Source organism: Teleopsis dalmanni, chromosome 2 (assembly GCF_002237135.1).
Source record: "Teleopsis dalmanni isolate 2A chromosome 2, ASM223713v2, whole genome shotgun sequence".
NCBI classification, from domain to species: domain Eukaryota; kingdom Metazoa; phylum Arthropoda; class Insecta; order Diptera; family Diopsidae; genus Teleopsis; species Teleopsis dalmanni.
The window spans coordinates 146,364,865-146,390,141 of NC_051847.1; the positions used below are offsets into that span (position 1 = coordinate 146,364,865).

Below are 25,277 nucleotides of genomic sequence, written 5' to 3' on the forward strand. Positions count from 1 at the left end.
TTTTAATGCTGACAAAATCTTGCAACTACTTCCACATTATAAATAAAAAGAAGAATGTTTTGGAGAACTATTGGTGTAAAACACTACATGATTGGCATAAATTTACTGATATTAAAACCATTTAAAAAATTATTATTATTATTATTATCTTATCAAAAAGATTTTTTTTAATTTAAAAAAAATATTAAAAGAAATATATAGAAAAAAAATAAATTAAAATAAATAAAAATATAAATAAGAACATAAATAAAAATATAAAAAAAATATAAAAAAAATATAAAAAAAAATTAAAATAAAAATTAAATAAAAAAAAATAAAAAAATATAACAAATATATACATTATATATAGGTATAATAAAAAAATTGAAGAAATGCAAGAATAAATTATATCAAACTTTGTATATTATGGATATCGTTATTTTTTTTTTTTACAAAAAATAGTTGTTCTGAACCGAGAACTACTCAAAAAGTACTCGGATTTTGTAAATAAAACACACAAATTTAAATTTTATTCCAAATTTATTTTATCTTCTTTAAAATATGCTCCTTCTGACGCGATACACATATGCCAACGCTTAACACAATCTTCCGTACACTTTTCGTAGGCCCGTGAAGGTATGGTTATTAGTTCCTTCAGCGAATTCTCTTTTACCGATTCAATCGACTCAAAACGCTTACCACGAAGGGCCAATCTGAGTTTCGGGAACAGGAAATTTTACACGTATCCAGATCTGACGAATATGGTGCCTGAGCGATGACAGTGGTGCCGTGTTTGGTCAAAAAATCGCGTACAACAAGAATTTTCCATAGTAAAAATCGCTAAATGCACTTGAGGTAGTCTCACATAAACAGCTGATGTAATTGACAGATGGCCTTTGTACCATATATCAAGAAAGGGAGTACCAACATAACAAAAAAAATTTTTTTTTATAAAGTTCTATTACTTAAGAGTGGTTAACAAACAACAAAATCCGGATACTTTTTGAGCAGAAGGTATGCATTTATAAAGCTGCGATATATGTGTTTGTTTCTTAAAGTACCAGAGGCAAGTGCATTGTTTTTAAGAAAAACAATTAATTTATACTGAAAAAATTTCAGTTATTTGATGAAATATTAAGCAGTACTGTATCTAAACGGCTTATTACTAAGTAACAGAGAGTTTAAACTGAAATCCTTCCTTTGATGTTTGCCTTTTAAAGAGGTCTTTGATATAAAAATTCATATGACTACTTAACTATATTAAAATAAAATCATGTATAATTTTTTTATTATTAAATTCGGTACTTTTAAATTCTTTTTATATTGTTATACAAATTTAAAGTTATAAATGACATGCTCATATATGGTCTAATATTTTGGTAACACCGCAAAATGTATAGCAATTATTTTGAAATGTTTTATTGTTACTGATATTTTTCTTTATTTGAAGTTTATTTTTAAAACGATTTAAATGAAACAATATAACTCACAGTTGTGGCAGCAATTTTGCAGCTTTACAGAATTTGAACAACACTTTTAGATATACAAACAGGAATCTCTATGCTACTCTAACCCCCTCACAACTATACGATACGTATTATTATAAATTCTTTTGAAATTTGAAAACTGCTAGCAGCATTTTTATAAACAAAAATTATTTCAATTGGAAAATTGCAAAATGAAATCAACATGTGGGCTGTAAAAATAAATTTTTTATATAAATAAAATTGTTTGCGATTTTGTAACTGCGTTGCGTTGCGTTGTTATATTGTTAAGCAGCAAAAGCATAAATTTGTACTTGGTTACCTACTTGAAAAACGAGAAGGGTTCGCAAATTGAATTGTTAAAGTAATATGAACCACTACAAGTAGCTACAAGCAGCAATAAGATTCCGTACGGTATCGGAATATATATGCGGCACAGAAGAAATTCAATTTTTTTTATTTTTTTTTACAGAAATACGAGGTAAGAATATTGTAGTACAAGTATAGCGAATTTTTTTTTTTTTTATATCAAAATTCTTGCAACAAATGGTGTACAAATAATTGTGAATTATTGATGATTTCGAACCACTCACACACACACAAGCATATTACTAACCAAGCATAAGCTAAAAACAATAAAATATAATATCCTTGTAGCATAATTTTGGGTGCGTATAAGAAATCTCAGTAACAAAGTCACTAGGGCAAGATTATTCAAGCTACAGAACTTGATTTTGGCATAAAATAACAATAATAATCAAAGCCAAATGCGTATTACCCAAAGCATTGAAAGTCAGCTAGCGTCAAATAATAAAACTGGCATATTAAAAAGAAATTGAATGCAGGCACAAGTATGTAGGGACCAAAAAAATTTGTATTTCAAAGTGAAACCGAAGAGCACAAGGACAATGTAGAGGCATCGGCATATGAAGAAAGGTATAGAGTTAGGCAAGGACCCATATAAGAAAAAATATGCTAAAATTACAACAACGCAATAATTTATTAAGGAAATGAGTCAGTAACTTAATATTTAAGTAACTCTCCAGCTGTAGTACGAAGAAAAATGAAAACAAAAATTATGGTTACTAAATTCTTTGAATTTTAACAATGACCACCCTAGGGAGGAATTTATTATGCAAGAAAATTGAGAAAAATAATTTGCTGCCTTTACTATGCACTGTGACTTCAGTGTTGATAATTTTCTTAATAAAATAAATAAAATAAATAAAAAAAATAAAAAACCACTAAGAAATAAATATGAAAATAAACTGCAAGTTTACTATACCAGCGATAAGTACATTTTCACGGCTTAAGTAAAGCAGAAACTAATAGAATAACAAGTTTTGATATATATTAAAAATAAAAGTAAAAGTAAGAAATATTTAAAAATATAATTAGAAAGATAATAGAAAAAAAAAACAGAAAAAGAAGTATATACAACAAAAAGTGAAATAAAATTGAAAAAAATATTTTAAATAATAATATATATGTTTTAAATACTAATATATATATTTTAACAAAATATATTCAGGAAATAAGAAGAAAAATTAAATAGAAAAAAGTAGACTAATAAATTAAAAGGATATCAATCATTATAAAAATAAATAGTTTTAAAAACAATATAAATAAAACATTAACATAAAATTCTAAACTATATTAATTATATAAAATAAAAATCAACATAAATAATTAATAATTGTTAGGAGTTTTATATATACATTTTTATAACTACTAATTTTAATAAATTTTTAAACGAAAAAATAATAATATAATATAAAATATAATATATAAAATATATATAATAATATATATTTTTATATATATATAATAATATATTTAATATGAAATATTAAACATTAACATTTAAATATGTAATTTGTGTGTATTTAATATATATATAAAATATATCTCAATTAATTAAATTTCGAGTATTGTCAAATACCCACCATTAGTAGACTTCGAATTATTTCTTATATTTGATTATTCGTAAATATTTTTTTTTTAAAACTGATAGTACCGAGGGTTGAACTCGTGCCCAAGGTTGAACTCATACAAAAAAGTATGAAAAAGGGTAAAAACATTTCTAATAAGAATGGCGGCTAGTGTTGTAGAAGTCAAAATGAAAACAAATTTTCAAACATATTTTAAAATTTATAGATCTTTAATCAAAAATTGAATAAAATAAAATGATACTACAATTCTCAATTACTGCAGGCATTTCTGACTGATTTTAAATATATAATACAAATTTCTCTGCATGGCCGTTATTTGTTATATATGACGCTTTCGGACTAGCAAGTGCCACAACATGAATTTCGTTTCGTGGTCATTGTAAATTACACACTACGCGTTGTGGCTGTTATTTTGCTCAATAAGCGTTTTCGCTTTGTGAGCCTAACGTATACATGAGAATATACTGTTATTAAGAAGACTACATAATTTGAATTTTATTTAATGTAAATGAATAAAATGGAAATAAAAATAAATTATGAAAGTTAATTAAATTTTTATTGATTAGTATATGTGTAATATAAAAAAATGTCAAGTAGTCGTTAACGGAAAGTAATTTATAAATATATTAATTAAATTTTAAAATACAATGACTTTATAACTGATAAAAATTAATTGTCAATTAATTATTAAAAAGGGCTCAATAACGTATCAAAGTTCGACAAAAGGTTTAGTAACCTAAAATCCTAATCAAGTTAAGATTAATTATTAAAAAAAAATATTGATTTGGAATTCAAGCAACAAAAGCCAAAGGCAATAAAAGCAATTACACAGCAACAGATGTCATAAAAGTCACGACCTATAAAATTATTTTTTATTTTCAATCAATTTTTTTTATTTAAAAATAACTAAAAGTATAAGTTAAGAGTCAAGAAAAAAAACATACATAATATAAAAAAAATGTAAGAAAAAAAAAATTAAAATAATAGAAGAGAAATATAAAAATGATAAATGCGCAGCTTAAAAGTAATGATAAGTAGTATGAGAAACAGGAAATGCAAAAGTAAAAATAAAATTGATTTCTTTTTATGTCAACAAAGAAAAAAGGAAGAAAAAGAGAAAGAGCAGAAGGAGAAAAGTAAAAATTATAGAAAAATTTATTGCTATAAAATATGCGAGAAAACTTCTTTCGAGGCGTTTGGAGTAAGCGTCTTGAAAAGGATTTTCCGTAGCATTTTTTTTATATGAATATTGTAAAAAGCATTTTATATTACTTAAGGATTTGTACTGAACATTTTTCATTTCATAATTTAAACTTATATTACATATTATGCATATAGTATAGTATAATGCATTTTACTAAAATTTTATTTCCGTTTCCTGTATGCATAAGAAATTTGTTAAATTTTGTATGCAATTTGTTATACATAATAGGATTGTTGGAGTATCATTAGTAGATACAAAAAATAATAGCACAATGTTAGTTTTAATTAAAATAAATGAGCTATATCTCAAATAAAAATTAATTTTTTAATTAATATATTAAAGTTATTATCTTAGAATTTGTGAAAAAATCATAAAATCAAATTTTTAACTATTTTGCAATTAACTAAAATTGTTTGTTCTTCAATGAAATGAAATAACAGAAGTTGTTATTTTAGACTGTGCTGCAATGTATAAGCAATTGAAAAATTAAATGAGTAATTTAATTGCTTATATAACTAAAAAGGCTTAAATTATTTAACATCAATGCTTACAAAATTTTATGCAAATATGCAAACGTTTAAGGTAATTTGTTACACTTAAAAATGTCATAAAATCCATTGAAATTGCAAAATAAGTAGTAAGCATTTAATGTAGCAAAATAAGTACACTTTAAAAAGCTTTAAAATGCACAATTTGCTAAGATGCATAATCATTAACGGTGGCTTCTGTTTTAGTGGCAATAGCACTGCTGATGATGATTATGATGATGATGATGACGATGATGACGACGTCAAGTAACAATAAAAGAAGAAACTTTTGCAGCCACTGCAGCAAAACACAACAAGGGAGCAAAGTTTATGTTGAAATGTAATGGCAACTAATGCCACAAAATCCACTTTATAATTATATGCAGCTGAGTGCAACTGAAAAAACGGAAATTCAAAATTGAAATCTGCATGGAAACAGTGCAGATTTTTTTAAACAATTGCTGCTACTTCTGACGCCACTGAAAGCTGCTGCCAGTGTGCCTAAACCCATTGCTTCCACTTTTCAACAATTCAACACATATGCGAATGGATACGATGGAATACAAACCACTTGTGTTCCACTTAATCCTGTAATAGTTGTTTTCTAAAAGTGACATAAAGCAATTTAGATCTGTTAAAAAAAATGTGTCAATCATTTGAAATTTATTAAATGAGTGTATAATTGTTGTAATTCAACTTTCGAATTTTTGTCTTTTTTTTTATAAAAAGTTATAATTTTATTTCCTTGACACTGACTGCTGCTACTAACATAATTTCCAGTAAAAGTGGCACACTTAAGCCTGTAAGATGTTTACCATAAAAAAAGTTGCTCAAAGACATATAATAACCTTGTTGGAAATTTTGTTTACCAAAAAATACATTACAATTAAGATAATGTTAAACATAAAAAAGTAGTACAAGAAATACAAATCCAAACAACATAGCATATCTGTACCTTGCAGCATATGGTAATTTCATAAAGCTGTTGCAGTTGCAAGCAAATTTTCCATATTGGAGTTAAAATTTCAATTTTTAGCATAAAGAGAAATATATTTATTCATAATGAAGTAAAAATCACTAAAACAATCATTTTAAAAAATAATATTATAAAAAGTAAATGAAGTATTAAAAAAAAAAACATAACAAAAACAAAACAAAAATAAAAAAAAAACAAAAAAAAACCACATAAAATAAAATAAAAGAGGTATATTTTTATTTATTATTTAAATAATTAAGCTTGGCACTTGCAGTCCAAACAAATTATATACGGACTATAAACTAATTAATTAAAAATTCGATTATTTCCTAAGACCACTGATGAAGAGTACTTGGCAATACTCGAAACAGCGTTGTATGGTCAGCCAAATTTCAATAAAAATTAAAATAAATTTTTGTGTTTGTCCTCTATTTCTTTTTTTGCTATTCGAAAAACCCTCTAAATTTTAAATAAAGCATCTTTGTCCCCATACAAAGAAAGCGTAGCAACATATATACAATACATGCAATAAAATATATATACATATATAACAGATATAATATAAGAATTATACTTCACTAAAAGCAATAATTTAAAAACATTAGTTTTAAAATAAATTAATTTGAAAATAAGGTAAATTTTATTTAATTTAAATTTCTATATTTATTTATAAACGACTTATAATATAAAATATAATATGTCATATATGTGATAAATATAATTAAATATTACGAAAAAAAGTTTACGAAAAAGTATAATAAAAACTATATTATAACATACAGTATAATAATATAATATATTAAATAAAGAATAAGTATTTAATAATATTCAAAACAAAAAATTATCATTAAATATAAAATGGTGCATGGGAACATAAAAAGGTACAAAAAGGTAAATTACAAAAACAAAACAAAATTGCAAAAAAAATTAGTTACGACAAATATAAATTACAAAAAAAAGATTATAATAAAAATATATTACAAAACAAAAAAAAATTACAAAAAAAAAAAAATAAAGTACAAAAAAATTTCAAACAAAAGCAAATTTGTAATTTAATATATATTTAAATATATATATATATTTAATAAATTTAATTTAATATATAATACTTGTGTAAAATAAATTAATAAACTTATCTGTCGATTTGTTCAGACATAATTTATTTATATTCCTATATGATATATATATGATATATAACATATATGCGAATTAATCTCACAAATAAACTAAAAGTAACATAAACTTTAAAATAAATGCACCATAATTGGAAAGCGTTAAATTTTTTATTTCTTTTTACATATATTTACTTAAGATTTTTATTATATATAGTCTTATTTATTTATATCCTTCTGATTTGCATATATGTACGTTTCGTATTCTCAATTATGTCTGTTTAATAAGTTCCCAAGAGTGCAATTGTTAAGAATTGTGTGAAAATGATAGCAAATAAAAATTACACTGCCATGGTTAGACACTTAATATAAAAATTTTCTAGTACATTTACAAAAAACCAAAAAAAGAAAAAAAATAAAATATATCCAAAAAAAGTGGAAATCTTTAAAACCCAGCAGAGAGTTAAAAACAATAAAGAGATTTTATGACTTGAATAATAAGAAATTTATATTTAATAAAGCGCAAGTAAATATTTCTTTTTTAAAGCACTTTATAAAATACTTTTTTAAGAGATCCCTTCGATATATTTCTTCAGAGTTTTTAACACATAATTTAAATAAAAAATTTATATGTTAAACAATTCAAAAATTAAAAAGATAACATAGGATTAATATATTGGTTAAACACTATTTTAGAAGAACAATTATTTTGTGATATATTATAAATAAAACACAGTCATGAATTTTGATACACTTTTTTTGAAAAGAATATTTCAATAAAAAAATATTTTTTTTTTTTATTATGTTGACTTAAAGCATAAACGAAAAAAAAGCATATATTCGTACACCCGTGCGTATGAGTATCGTCATTTTGGGTAAGTTTCAAACTTTGTTTGTGTGTGTATGTGGGAGAAGCGCCTATCTACACCCTACAATAAAACAAAAACAAAAAAACTACAACCTATAAAAAAACAAAAAAGAAAGTGGAAATGAAGAAGCGTTTCTAAACTTTTTAACCTTTAAAAACAATTTTTGAAATTCAATAAAGCGACAACAGTTAAAATGACAGCAAAAAGTATGGGAGACAAACATACTCTGTTTCCCCTTACAGAATTTATTTTTTGTTTTTGTTTTGTTTGTTTGTAGTTTTCATTTTTACTGCTGTAAACAGAAACGTAGGAAAAAATTTCAAAAGAAAATATTGAAATATTTTAAAACTGCATTGAAATGAAATGAAAACGGAAACGGAAGTGATATGAGTATATAGAACAAACCAAGCACTCTGTTGTGCCGTGCTACGTTGTGCTGTATGTAAGTTAAATAGAAAAGTTAGTAAGCAGAAAAAAATATTGTATTTCTGCTATAACAACACAAAAACCCAACTGAGAACACAAAAAATTTTCAAATGAAAACAACACAAGCGGATGCAAAAATAACAACTATAAAAATAATAAAAAAAAAAAAACAAACTGGCATAAAACTCTGATGCGATGTGATTGAGATTGGGATTTGGATTTGGATTCGGACTCGGTTTTCTGCTTATACACATATGACTGGCACTTGAGATACTTCTAATACAAACATTCAGACAGATAGACGGTAACTGAGATTTTTGCTTGTTCCAGTCGCAATTTTATTTAGTGTCTCTATATGAAGGGAACGTATACGACGAGTATGTACAACTTTAGTAAATGTCATAAGTTTCATAAATGTCAACACAAGCTGAAGAGAATATTTGACCGTAAAGCCGAAATAAAAATATTTATTACAGGAAAAATATATTGCATTATTATTTTATGTTAATAAATATATCAAAATTTTATTAAACACAATTTTAAAGAAAGCAAAAAATATTTAAAAATGAATTTGATTAGTTTAATTCATAGTCAGTTAAAAGCAGAAAAGTAATTATAAAGTAATATTCGAACGAAGGAAGATAAATAGAAATAATGACAAAATAAATAGAAAAAAAGAAATTAAATAGATAAATGGAAAAAATGAGAGAACTATAAAAAAATACAGCAAGTACAAAAAATTTATTAAGAAAATTAAGGCAGAGAGATAGAGATTGCAAGAACATGAACAGAAGGAGAGAAGAGAAAGAGAGTAGGAAAGGCAGAAACAGAATGAAGAGAGAGCGAGTTGGAATGGTAAGATATAGAGAAGTGTCCAACGAAGAAAGAAAGAAAGATAAAGAAAAAGAGCAAAAGCTAGAGAGTAAGAAAATTAACAAGGGAGAAGAAGTAAGAAAGATGAAGTAAGAGAAAAAGAGTAAAAATGAGGAGGAGAGAAAACAAGAAAAAGGAGAGGGAGCAAGAGAAAGGAGATAGAAGAGAAAGATAAGGATATAGAACAAAGAATAAGCTGGAAAAAAGAAAAATTACAAAAAAGAGGAAAATGGAAAAAGAAGAAGTTAGAAAAAAAGAAGTTAGAAAAAAGAGGAAGTAAAAAAAGAGAAAGAGAGAAGAAAGAGGGAGCTAAGCAGAAGAGACGAAGGAAAAAGGTAAAGAAGAGAAGCGAAGAGAAAAAAAGAAAAGAAAAGAAAATAAAAGAAAATAAAATAAAAGAAAATAAAATAAAAGAAAATAAAAGAAAAGAAAATAAAAGAAAAGACAAGAAAAGAAAAGACAAGAAAAGAGAAGAGAACAAAAGAGAAGAGAAAGGGAGAGAAAAATGGAAGAGAAAGGGAGAGAAAAATGGAAAAGAAAGGGAGAGAAAAATGGAAAAGAAAAGGAGAAAAAGGAATATACAAGAATAGAGAAGAGAAAGGGAGAGAAAAAGAGAAAAGCGAAGAGAGAGAAAGTGGGCCATATAAAAAATAAGACAAAAAAAAACAAGAAAAAAGGCAAAAGAGAGACAAAGAAACAAGAGAGAAACGAAGAACAGAAACGAACAAGAGAGTGACGAACTATCTCTTACATAGAAAAAGAATTACCACATTTATTTTAAATTTAATTTGCAAATATTAGAAGTTTAATAAACTAGTGTAATAAACTGAACAATCAATTAACTGTTTGGAAATTTGGTTTAAGTATGTTACTGTATACATAATTTTTTTTTATAATTTTATTCATCATAATTACAGTTTCATATGTGCAGTGCATAATTTTGTTATAATTATTTTAACGCAATATTGTAAAATCTATACAGTGTGAATATTCTTGATGCCCTAAAACTTTTCATGTAATTGTACTATATTAAAGTAATTGAACTTTTCAACAATTGGTGGTAAGTCCATAAGTCGTTCTATTAACCAACCATGTAAATATTTGCATGATTTTTTGTGTGAAATCTATTATTTTTAAAATTTTAAAGAATAATCTAGATGTGAAACATTGAAAAGTTATTGCATTTCTGTTTCGTTTTCAATTAAAAATTTTCGAAATAAAAGTGCAGTTGCTGAATGCTCATTTCCACTCTTAAAACTTTTCACACGTAACAAAACTTTTTTTATATTTTTTTGGTTTACATGTGCTATAAATATACGGAATTAATCTATAAAATAGTTTTAGCTATGTTCGTTTTTTTAATAAATATATTATTTTTCAAGTTCAAAACTTTGGTGTGTAGGACCAAAGTACACTACACATTATATAAATAGATCAAATATTTCCTTAACTGTAAGCTCGTTCTCTAAATATTTTGGCATTATGTATATGGTTTAATGCAAAAAAATTTTAAGATACACCAGACAAGCAACTTGAAAGCCACTTAAAATTTTATGGGTCACGCTTTTACCTTTAGTAGAAAATATGTAGTTTTATGATTGAAGATTATTTTTCATAACACTTTCTCCTGCCACTTAGCACTTCCTGCTGTAATTTATTACGACAATATTTAAAAATGCGTTTTTGTTTAATATATCCTATTTTTATATATAAGACTGCGCTATTAATTTATATGACTTTTTAATGCCATCATTTTAAAGTTTCATTTAAGTTTTACTTTTTAATACGAGTTCATTTCTGTTTTAATAGTTTTCCATGAGGTAAAATAAATAAAAAAATACCTATAATTTTTATATATTTAGAAAAACATATAGAAGAGTACCTTTTATGTACACTGAAACGTACTGAGCATATTAAATGCTAACCGGATAAGAAAAAAGTGCAAAAACAAAATGCAATTAGCAATCAAAATGCAATTTAACACTGTCAAAGCGCAAAGCTATAAGTCGTAGGATATATGAGCGCAGTGCAATGAAATATGAATTACTAGTATGCATTATCCTGACAGTGAGTAATTTAAAATATTTAACAAAAATGGCACAAAAATCTAAATATGTATATATGCAAGAAAATGAAGTTAGCGTGACATAAATGCTTATATGCGTACATAAGCATATACATCATATGGTATATAAATGTATGCATATAAAGGTATATAGATTATCAATATAAAAATCAGACATACAAGGTGTTTCGTTTTATAGTTTTCAGCTTTAAACAGATGGTTCCTTACTCAATGAAATCAACAAAAATAAAATTAATTGTATAGAAAGAAGAATTCATTTGTCGTATTAACAATAACAAATGGGTATCAAATACAAAAATTTTCTAAGAAATTTTCGGTCGAAAACCAACACTACCTCAAAAAATGTAATAGTTAGTTCATTTAAATGATATATGCTAGAAAACATTAAGAAATTGAAGAAAAATTCGTCACTAAAAATTTATTTACAAGATAATGTGTTGATATATCGCAATATAACTTAACAACACTCTGTATTTCGGTCAATATTGAAAAAGAAACCACCCATTCCCACCCTAAGTTAATGTACTTTAAAGTGCATCATTCTGTGTATAATTCTATAACTATATATATTGCGATGTATTTTATTAGCCTTTTATAAAAATATGTACTATTTTTTTTTAAATCTTTTTTCGTATTTTTGGACTTTATTGAATTTTTATTAAAATACAATGAAATACCACTAGTTGTGGTTCCATCAAATCGAATCCACTATAGCTGTCTTTATATAAAAAATATTATGAATTTAAATTGACATATATATATAAACAAATTGACGTTTAGCTAATGTACTCGTATTAAAGGAAAGTGAAATGGTGTATGATCCTGCATAAAATAAAACTGATTTCCTTTTATCGTTTTGGTTTATAGCTTTGTATTGTCGGGAATATTTTTATAGATTTGTTATCAAAATCTTCAAAATATTTATAATATTATACAAATATTAAAAAAATATTTCGAGTGTAATAAAAATGTTATTTATATAGATTGAAAAAATTGTTCATATGTAGTAAACGTACTTTCATAGAAACTCATGCTACATAAAATATCAGCAAAAATATAGAATTATATAGAATTTTCATTTAACAAAATTTATTAAATTTTGTATAAAGTATTTCCCTAAAAAAGCTGCTCAAATTTGTCAAGAAAAACATACGGAAAAAAACGAATAAATAAAATATATACGATAAAATAATAAAAATAATGAAATAAAAAAATAATAAAAAAAAAAAAAAAAAAAAAAAAAAAAAAAAAAAAAAAAAAAAAAAAAGAAATGAAAATAATAATAAAAACATACGTGAATTTAAAACAAATAATACTACATAGTAATGTCATAACTAATAAAATCATAATAATAAAATAATCTTGCTTTCAAATAGAACGAATAAATGCAATAAATAAATAAGGATTTAAAATGCTCACTGGAGATGAGGTGAATAAGTGAATAAGTTATATGATGAAAAACAAAAAAATTTAACAACGAAAAGAAAATTCAAACTAAATTTAAATAAAAAAATTTTATGTGCTATCACAGATAGTTTTTACTACAGTCAAACCTCCATAACTCGACAAACCATTTTGCAAAGAAAAGGTTCGACTTACTTATGCAGACTTCGAGTTAGAGAATTTTTAGAGAATTTTTTATAGAAGTTATGGTGAAGTGAAACATTCAGAAATTTGGACGTTAATTTCTTTTCTTATTTTCAGTAAAAAAAATTCCAATTTATTCCAAGACTTATAGTGATCATCAGTATTGGAGTATGATACGTTTGTAAATAAAAATTGAAAATTTTGAATGAGTCTTCTATTTCATTCTTGGAAAGCTAATGCACAATTGCATCCACCGAACCCTCATGATTACTTTTCGTTCCACTTAGAATCAAATCCACAAATTCAGAGCTATAATACTCAATAATATCCTCATCTGTAGGAAAGCTTGATATACAAATTTCATTGTCAAGCTCAATATAATCGTTAAAAGTAGCATTGGAAATTATTTTATTTACTTTAAACCACGCTGCCAGCGACTGGCATTTACACAACATAAACAACATAAGAATAAAAAGTAAAACATTTGATTTGCAAAATGGGACTTCCCCGAACATCAGTATTGATTCATACTTAAAACAAAAATTGGATTTATAGAATGCACTTTCCCACATTCCTATTGGCACGTGACAATTTTTTTATTTGAGTTATAGAGGAATTCGAGTTAAAATTGTATGTAATTTCCCTCTAAAATCCTGTTGCACTGTTTTTAGTTCAAGTTATAGAAAATTCGAGTTATAAAAAAATTCGAGTTTAAAGAAATTATCAAGAAGATGATATTCAGACCTATTCTCTATTTTTTCTTCAATTTAAATTTAAAAAAAATAAAAGATATTTAAAGTCTTTTCAATTTTTTTAAATAAAACAATTCATTTTTTAACGTTATTGTTTTACTGAAATTTGATTTTATTAAATATTCTTTCAACAAATTTTCAGATATTTATATATACAGTAAATAATTTACTGCTTTATTTATAAATGGGACAAATAAAGGAGTTCATCATTTGGAAATATGATATTGAAAAGTTTAACAAAAGTTTAACTTCATACAATATTTCATAGAATTCATTAATTTTAATTCAAGTTACAGAAGTTCAGATCCCTTTTAAATTACATAGAACAGATGTATTGAATTTCAATCAAATCAATTAAAACCCCAACAGTATTCAAGTTAAATCATATATTTTTTTAGGCTTATCCTTCTTATCCAACATATCAATAATATTCCATACAACATCAATATTCCTTTATCATCACCGGATTCGACGGTATAGTCTGCGAAGGGTTGGGAAATATGTTTACACTCACTGTGAGAAAAGTCGCAGGCGTTCTGTGTGTGTTGAAATATAATAAAAATAACACATACTAAGTGTTTTTATAAACAAAACCGAAATCATTAGTGTGTTTGTTCATATGTAAGTGTGTCGTCCCTGTGTTTGTTTGTTTGCATATGAGTATTGCGGCTTATGTCAATGGATCTCGATAAATTAATGAACGCTTCGTTGAATATAACTTGAATGGTTAAACAAATAAAGACAAAATGACAATGGCGACAAAACATGCAAGCGTAGTACACAGATACACACCAACACATATTAGTTTATACAAACAATCAAATTTGAATTAAAAAAATAAGTTCCAAAAAAGAGAGTGGAAAAAAATTATTTGTAAACAAATTAAGTGTAGCAACCCACGTATAAAATAAATCAGAAAAAATTATATATATTGGAAAAAATATTAAAGGACATTAGCATTACATTTAAATACGAATAAGTGTAGATAAAAATACTATACGTAAGGTAAGAGTTAAGTTTAAATAAGTTGAGTACACAAAAATTTCATTTATTTAATATAATAATTTAGCAAAATATAATTTTTTTAAATTTTTTTTAAGGTTCTAGAACAAAAATCGTTTTCATTTAAGGACTCGAATAACAAGTATTAGAACTGTACACCGCCCAATGCGCTTTAATAGATGCTCACTGACAACAATGATATTATGTCCTTTGATTGATTGGCATGTCATATATGTTATATATATTGTATTATATATACAGCGAACGATGTACAAATATTTAATGACAATACACGCGTATTTTAACGTTATGTGACCTCATTTCATGCTTCTTCTACCAAGGGAAACATATGCGGCAGCAAATTGAAGTAAGAAATATTTAGTGGCATACAATGTTAAAGCAATTTCGAAGTAATAATGGAGCAGTAGGTACTTGTGGTCAAAATATCAAATAATACTCTTTGCTGTTAACTGCCCACGCATAGTTCAAACATTTATCCTTTAACACGTGTAGACATGTACTTTAATTATTATTAAAGGAGTTTAGTGCTGGGACACTAATATTGTTTACTCAAGTTTTAGTTTATTTTCGGGAACATACATATAATAGGATATGTGTAGACATTTGAAGTTTATGCTAATGTCATGTTATTAATTTAAAGTGAAAATTTGAATTTTATGAGGGAATTTACTACTTAAAGATCAACAATACTACAAGTGTTTAGCAAAGGCATATTATTTGTGGAAGATAATTGAGTATTAGTAAATTATGGAAAAAAGTTTTTGCATTTTTTAATTCAAGTAGTTTACTGGTGTTCATAGATTGGAGAATTTCAGGTAATATGACGGTTTACTTAAATCAATTTGTAAGTATGATGAAAGCGAGTGAAGTAACGCATTCTTAATTATCATTGACAGGTATGTTGTTTATAACATAGAATCTAAGAAATAATATAATACATTTTGGATTTAAAAATACTATTTATGAAGAATGTACTAGTGAAATGCACAAATAAATATAAACGCAAACTGAAAGAATTCCATAAACTCAAACTATATCAATGTTACGTAAAACGGTTCTACCCACCCACTAAATTGAGTTTTTGTTTATTTATAATATTTTATTAATTTATTGAATTAGAAGACTGATTCAATAACCGTATAATATTCAAATGCGTAATAATTAATTACTTTAATTATGGTTGTCAGAGTTAATTTTATTTACATTTAGTTTTAATATTTGCATATCGACAAAAATACAAATAATTAATCAATTTTGTATAAACAAAAAAAGAAAATTTGGAGAAGAATATTTGGCTGAAAACGACGGTACTTGAGGTTTTTGCAAGAAAAAGATACGCAAAAATGTATTAACAAAATTATCTCTAAATTATCTAATTAAACTTGGCAGTCTGGAAAAGTATCTATATATTCATCTATTTATTATGTGACAACTAGTTCTCGTCCCTTACTTTATAAAAGCAGGGAGGGTTCTGAGTTGATCAAGATCATCAAAAAAGTAAGCCGCTAAAATAGCGAAATATCGTCCTCTCTTCAACTATCAAGAATACAAGAGGGCTGATTTAACGGAAGACTCAATCTTCTTGCATTTTTCTCTAGCCGGCTTTCACCCCTACGACCACAAGACTTATATCTTTACAGGTCATCTCAATGATAGTGCCCGACTTTTTTGTTAAAAAGACGGTCAACTTGCATACTGATGCATGCATATCGTTGGGTCTTTTAATGAACTGTTATTTACTATCTTTAAAAATATTGTTCAGTACTGGAAGAATTCAACAAATGTCAACGATATCCCCAGATTTTTTTAGGGTATTCCGAATAATTATCTGAACCACCCTATCTGGCCAGTTCGTCTGTGAACTGATATATTGCTATGATCGGGAACCGAGAGTAGAAAAATCTTGAATTGCATCGACATATCATTTAGAAATATGTAGCAGTCAACAACCATTCTAGATGTAAATTGCACTAAACTCAATGGCTCTATTCAATTAAACTCTATTCCTATATTATCCACTTTCAGATAATCTATAGCTTTCCTAATAGCTATCATCTCTATTTAGAAAACACTGCAATGTTCTGAAAGCCTATTTAAGATTTATTCAGTCTTTCCAAGAAAACTCCATTGCGTATACTACTACTACACATTTTTGAGTCGTTAATAAAAGTGGTTAAACCCAGTGGTTCCCAACTGGTGGTCCGCGAAATGGTTAAAAATTATGCATATTATGTATTATGCTGAGCCTCTTCCGAGCTCACTGACTAGTTTGTGTATTCCTTATAAGTTTCGTGATTATTCAATGACCGATCTAAAATCTACGTACCGCACAAAATTTTTCAAGTAATATACATTAAGACTGAAAAGTTTTCGGAAATTCTCATTTAAAATTCGCGCGCTGTATATTTTTCGATATTTTAAGTTTATGTAGTTTGGCAGCACTGTCCTTAATTACTATGCCAAAAATGAGCGCGATCTGTCAGACAGTTCGTTTACGGCAGCTGTTGAAACCAGTTCACCTCAGTAGTGCGTTGCGGAATGTCTTCGACGGGCGTACGACCGTCCTGAAAGGCTTTGTACCACTCATAAACTTGAGTTTTCGATAAAACTGATTCCCCATAAGCCTTTTGTAGCATTCGCAACGATTCTGCACACGAAATTTCGTTCGAAACACAAAATTTGATGCAAACTCTTTGTTCAATATTTTTTTCCATTGTTTTTTCGCAACGCACTACTGAGGTGAACTGGTTTCAACAGCTGCCGTAAACGAACTGTCTGACAGATCGCGCTCATTTTTGGCATAGTAATTGTCCTTAATTGCTGCCAAACTACATAAACTTAAAATATCGAAAAATATACAGCGCGCGAATTTTAAATGAGAATTTCCGAAAACTTTTCGGTCTTAATGTATACTCATTTTACAGGCTATATATAATATACCCATGCACTTATACAATTCAACCAGAGATGAATAAAGCATATTAAAATAATCACATTGTTTATTATTCTTAAACTTTGTGGTACCTACTAAAAACAAAAAAAACCGTAGTAATCCTTGGAAATCACTGGTGTAGACCCTTTTTAACGAGGAACTCTCCGATTACCAGTTGTCTATAGTTGGAAACTACTTAACAATAGAATTTTAAATAAATTTTGAATTTTATTTGATATTGTTGTATAGTAAAACACTTTAACACTTCATTATTAATTAATTAAAACAAATTAAACCTACAAACTTAGTCATAAGTATTAAATTATATTAATATATATATATACAAATAATAAAAATTGCGGACTTTTGTTTAACCACTCTACCCTTCATATTCAATATTTGCCTATTGGTTAATATATTTCCGTTAAGTATACTTAAGCAATTAAGGACTCGCCAAACACAAATAATTACATTAAGTACATTTTCAACAACGTCAACACTATGTTTAGTATATATTAATATGTATATACATTTATATAAATATTTAATATAGGCAATATAGCAATATATAAATGTATATATACTCGCATAATTATGTATAACAAGATATTTAGACGTTTTAGTTAGTCGGTTTTCTATTGGTATTTGTGTGTTAAGTATTTATTTTAATTTACTTACAAAGCAAACAATTTTATTTGTATTTCTACTTAACTAGCAGTTGTCCTTAATTAAAAGAATAATTTACTGCATACAACAAAAACACAGACGCGAACCGATGCGATGCGATGGGACGCAGACCAGGAGTAGCAGAGCAAAAAATTGTACAAATAATTTCAGTAATGAGGGCAGAAAATGTACATTTAATTGGTTGTTTTGTATATTTTTATAGGTGAATTAGCTTAGCAACAAAGGCATTGGTAGCATTGGTAGCAGTGGCAGTGGTGGCAGTGGTGGCAGCAATGGCAACAGCACCAACAGTTTAAGTACAGAATGGAAGAGAAGGGATAAAAAAATAAGGTACTTGGAAAAAGTTTATTAATGAACGCTTGTTTTAAGGCTAATCTCGAAGCATTAAGAAAAAAAATATATTAAATATGCGCTTTGTTTAGAATTTTAGACAACTTCAAAAGGATTAGACTTAACTGTTTGGGAATCGTATTTTTATTTTTAATGAACAAATTTTAATTTAAAAATAATATTTTCAAAAAGATGTGAAAGGTAATAACATATTACTATTGTGCTATAAAGATTTATTTTGGGAAATAAATTATTAGCCAGTGATACCTCAAACTTTGGTTTATAAATTTGCAAGTTTTTAAATAAATTTTATAGCTTCAATAGGGAAACGCAATTATTGTGCTTAATTTTGCGCAATTTACATTATCAGAGCATTCAAATAAAATATGGCCAAAAACTCAGGACGGAACGCACACAAAACAAATAAAAGACAAAGCAGCATAAAAAGTTTAACTACAAGGCAAATAATGGTAAATGGTTAAAGATGATAGAAGTTGGAACATTTCGTTTAACAAATTGTTGACATAGAGAACCTACCATGGAATGGCTACAGCAATAGCACAGCTCCAACAACAACAAACTAAGCTATAAAATTGTTAAATAAAACCATAAATACGCACAGACACAAAATTAATGTTTATGTGAGAGAGATAAAAATAAGATAAATTGACAGCACACAGCAACGGTGTAAAGGATGGAAGTTTTAGTACCGAATATTTATAGACATAATATCAAGGTAGTTAGAGAATTACGTGTGAAAATAAAGGCTTAAACACATCATAAAATCTAACCTATAAACAAAAATCTAAATGTGATTTGTATGATATTTTTATTTTATTATGCAGTGTTATTTAAGAGATATGTTACAAGTATTGAAAAAAAAAATTTTTTTCCAATATTTTTTACTGTTAAATAAATAATAGAATGTAAATTTTATACCAGATGATGTTTTATTTCATATCATTATGAAATTATAACCCATATTGTGATCCATTAAACTAATGTACGGAAATGAGTTCTACAAAGCTCAGAAACAACGTTTTACAGACTATGCCAATTATGAATGAATTAACTGCGTTTCGTCATAGGATTGCTTAGCCTACTACAACCGATATTATTAGAACCTAAAACGTGTCTTTAACATACTTTTTATACAAAGTACATGTATATTTATTGATTCCTGATCTTAGAAATCAGAAATAAAATTGGTTGTTACTTTTACATTTGCAGGCATAGATTTGAATCCTACTTTTAACTTTGTAACAGCTGTTTGATAAAATAGTTTTTGTTATGATTTGTAATATCAATATGGCATCTGATCACAGGCTCAGTCATATTTATTATTATTTAATTTGAATATGGCTTAACAGCGAATAGTAAACACATATGTATTAAGACTAAATTAGTCGTCAGCCAACTATCATCTGATGGGAACCTACACTCAGAAAAGTATGTTCAAATAATACTAATTAAATTAACCTTATCATTTTCTAAGAAAAATTTTAACTCATGTGGTAAAGAAGATATGAAAACAAACATGTGGTAAAGACGATATGAAAATAAACATCTGTGGTATGGTTGAGTCTACATGATACGCCGAGTAAGTATATTTTGATTTGATATTTAATTAAAATCTAGTTAATTATCGAAATTATTTTTCTGAATATAGAGCATGTCATTAACGTAATTATTATAAAAAGTTCATGTAGTTTTATTATTTATTCTTTTCAAAAAATTAAATAAAATTTATTTTTTTATGTCTCTTTTTTGTACTAGCTGAGGATGTACATATAGCCATGATATCGAATCCCATTTTTAACTTTGAAAACGTTGCCGATTAAAATATGTGTTTTTACTTAACTTCTGACCACAGACACATTGTCATTCAGATTATTTTTTGATTTCATATCATGCTTCCTTTATTACATATAATATCATATGCTTCGTAATATCATATAAATTTGTATAATATTTACGATATTCTATAAGTATTTACGTCAATAATTCAAAATTCATTGATTCTTATGTCTTCCTTTATTTTTATTTTAATATGAATATTGAAATGCATTAATTCTCATAAAGCAGAACGGGTCAGCTGATTTTTTACACCACAATTAATTCAGTCTTTAAATTTAGTACATAATCTATTCACATAATTTCTTAAAAAATAAATAGAAAGATAATTTATATACATACAAGCTTTGAAAGTATTATTTTTATAGATTTATGCCAATAACTTCAAGACTTAAAGACTTATTTCTAAAATATGATAATTGAGTCATTGACATTGTGATAATTTTATTTGAAAATTGAACACAACCCTCCCTATTACCACTTGCTAATGATTTTCATTAATTTATTACAAGTGTACTTCAATTTGTTTATTTTAGTAATAAAAAATCCTTAATATATTTTCTGAAGATCTTCATTTGCCATTAAATCGTAACTATATGAAAGCGAATGCTCTTCTTGAAAAGATATATTCAAATTTTATACAAATTGACAGCATATAAATTTGTTGGGTAAAACCATTTAAAGAGCAACATTAAACGCATGCAAGTATTTTTAGTGTGGCTGCTATATGAGCCAACAACATACTACCCATATAGTCGAGAACACATTAAATTGAAATTTCAATTTTAAAAGCTTTAATAGAAAATCCCATAAAACCCAGCAAATGAAAAAAATATATATATATCAAGAACACTTTTGTACTTTATATGTTAAAATTGCAAATGGCAAAAAGTACAACAACAACACACAAAAAATGGTGCTAAATTACGCTGCGTTGATAATCCGCCATTTCCTCATTTTGTTAGCTGTTTTATGCTCGGTTATATTGGGTACCACTGGCTGGTGCTGTTCATTCACCAATACGAAATTAATTGCCTTGAAAAATAATGACGTAAAGTTTTAAAAGCCATTTTAAAGCGTTCGTTCACAAAGTACAATAATAAAATTAAAATAAAATCACAAAAAAAAAGCCAAAAACAAAAAGTGGAACAAGAAAAAAACTGACAAAAAAAAATATTAAATTATGTGCACAAAGACATTTATCAGAGTGTCAAGAACATAAAAAGGCAGTAAATGATATGAAAGCATACTGCTAAAAGGATATTATCCACTATACTATAGAGTTGCGCACTATATACACGCACTGAAGTATACTCGTATTATATCTATATACTATATAGATATATATACTATCATACAAATTAAAAGAAGTGGCAAAATATCAGAATAAAAAATAATAGTTAAAAAAGTAGTAAAAAAAGTAGTAGTGAGTAAAATGCGAAAGAAATGACTTTGCTTTGCTTTAATTAAGAAAAAATAATTAATTGCAGAAATGTAATCATCTTTCAGTTGATGAACAATAGAAGAGAACTGCAGATTTAAGGACAACCAATTTCTTTTCTTTTTATTAAGGTTAAATTTTTTAACAGGACACGATATAATTTAAGGACTCTGTTCAACTTAAGATAGTATATACGGTATAATTTAAGGACTCTGTTCAACTTAAGATAATATATTGTTTGAACAGACAATGCATGACATTAAAAATACCATCCATTATGTTTTTTTGTGTTGAAGAAAGAATTAGTTTTATGACTGCCTATCAAGTCATTAGAGTCATAAAAATAATAAAAGTTTTGAAATAATAATTGAGTTATTAAGAAAACATATGTATATCATATAGGTACAGCAAATAGAACTATAAACTGTAATGTAATAGCCAAAGATTTAAAATAAAGTATAATAACCTATGATGATGCGCTATTTGTAAGCTATTCAAACAGCAAAAAATAATAGCAATCCTTGAATCTAGATTAAACTAATATTCATTCTACATTTCTGTTGATTCATTGATGATAATTTGTTATTAATTACTAAAACAATTAATAATATTTTTATTGAAAAAAGCAGTAAACAAAAACAAAATTGGCAAATATACAGTGTTGTGCATAACAAAAGCAACCAAAATTTGCCCAACAAATAAATAAGTTTTTTGTCTACTTTTTACTTTTCATTCAAAAATCTAAATACACAGTTTTATTTGCTATTGTATTAGCTATTATAAAAAAACAACAAAATCTACAATTCTTCATAACGGGTTAATTAATTCACACAAATAATAAAATATTGCGAAATGCGGCTGTGCAAAACAATAGCAACTGAGACAAGATCAATGATAGATCTATGACCAAAGTGCATTCTAGCAAGATATTTTTTTGATTTTTTGCATTTTTATGCTGTGATTTATGTTTTTAAGCAAATTAGAACATAAACACAGAATAGTTCAATATTAAATCAGGTAATGGAAGTACGTTTTTTTCATGGCTCGTGACACGTATACTTTGAAGTTTAAAGAAGCAAGAATTGAAAAATATTTAAATGGCAGTGCTCAAATGAAATAGCCAAAATATTTAAAATTAATTAGTTTATTGTTTCGCAGCTTATAAAAAAATATAATTAGACAAAATACCGTTACAACGGTTTATTTGGGTGAAGCCTCTCTTAAGATTACTTGTAGAATTGATCGAAACATCATAAGAATTACAAAAAAAACAACCATTCGTGTCGTTGATAAAGGTCGTAGCCGAGCTTAAACAAGGTGTTGACTCTAATACTGTACGCAGGCTTACTCTCAAAGCCGGTTTCAAAAGTTACAGACCAGTCAAAAAACCAATGTTGACTAAAAAGCATTAGCAAAAGAGGCAGATTTTTGTTTTGCTTTTTAATTAATATTAATATACTTCATTTAGATCAAATTTCGCGTGGAATCACTTAAATTGGACTCTTACTAAATGGAAAATAATTTTTTTCAGCAATAAATCAAAATTTAACATCTTTAATTCTGATGGGATGTGCACAGTACGTCGCGAAAAAGAAAACCGTTTGTATCCGCGTAACTGCCAAGCGACTGTGAAGCATGGGCGTGGGTCAGTAATAATTTGAGCGTTCTTTTCAGGATTTAGACTAAGAGCTTTTCATGAAATTCATCAAATAATAGCCCAACATGTGTACAAAAAAATTTTAGAGAGCCATATGGTACCCCATGGCGGATGAAAAATGTCACTCCGACGGGTATATCAGTACGATAACGACCCAAAACACACCTTAAAGCTGATAAGAGAATGGATTTTGAAAAATGGAATTCCAATTTTAGATTAGCCAGCCCAAACACCTGATTTTAATTCAATTCAGAACATTTTGGTATTCTCAAACGTCGCTTTGGGGGTCGAAAAGTTTCCAATTGTTTGAGGTCATGAAAGATGAATGGTGTAAAATTCCAAATAGTTTTATTAACAATTTAATATCACCTATGACCCGTATAAGTGCCCAAGTAATAAAAAGCAAAGGGCTTTATACAAAATTTAGAAAAATAATACAAAAATTTAATATAATAAATAAAGTTGCTATTGTTCTGCACAGCCGCATTTCGCAATATTTTATTATTTGTGTGAATTAATTAACCCGTTATGAAGAATTGTAGATTTTGTTGTTTTTTTATAATAGCTAATACAATAGCAAATAAAACTGTGTATTTAGATTTTTGAATGAAAAGTAAAAAGTAGACAAAAAACTTATTTATTTGTTGGGCAAATTTTGGTTGCTTTTGTTATGCACAACACTGTATGTGACAGACTTTGTGCTCAAAAATTTCTGAAGAAAACCTCTGCATAAATATTTTTAAACTTCAAAAATAGTGCATTACTATTGTAAATTCCACAAAATATAATAGCATATTTACATAAATAGTATGCTTCTTTGACATAAATAAATACGTAAACTACACTTAGTCCAATTTACTGAGTCTAGAGTAATCTTGATCAGTTTTACAAGTAGCACCAAGGCATTTAGAACAATCTCATCTGTTTTCGCAACTTTAAAAGTAGCGTATACTAATCCAAGTTTCCTATAAACTAAAGATTTTGCAAATAGCCATAATCTGAGATTTTATGGCAACTCTCACTTTTAAATTAATGCTACTGAAAAGTAGTCTCTGACATGTAGAAATCTGACACAGAAACTTAAAACTATAATGGCAAGTTTTTTTTATATACTTTTCAGTTATTTAAACATTTATGCAACACAAAAATTTGTATAAACTTAGATGAAAATAATCCGATATTGCAGCTTTTCGATACTAAGGAAATTTATTTAAATTTGTAATGAGAAATAGCCATAAGTCATACCCTTTAACTCCATAATAAAGCACAAAAGTGTAATACTGTCGTAAAAATAAATAAACAAAAACAAAAAGCAAAGAACTCAATTACTTGACATTGTGGATTATAAAACACAAAAAACAAAAAAAAAACAAAAAAAAACAGAAAAAAGAAAATTTAGGTTACACTCTCAGAAAATACGAAATAAATCCAACTAAAGATTAATTGTTTGAAGTGTTGGGGGTAACAAGTGCAGTACACTCTAGTGACAAAGCAAGGTAATTAAATTGACATTAAGTGGATGGAAA

The 25,277-nt window shown here is 26.6% G+C and overlaps 1 protein-coding gene across 3 annotated transcripts in view; it reads right to left on the reverse strand.

Moving 5' to 3' along the window:
- Positions 1-25,277, reverse strand: part of LOC119678125 (maternal protein pumilio) — a 400,630-nt gene that overhangs the window by 21,919 nt on the left and 353,434 nt on the right. The gene's annotated exons all lie outside the window — the stretch shown is intronic.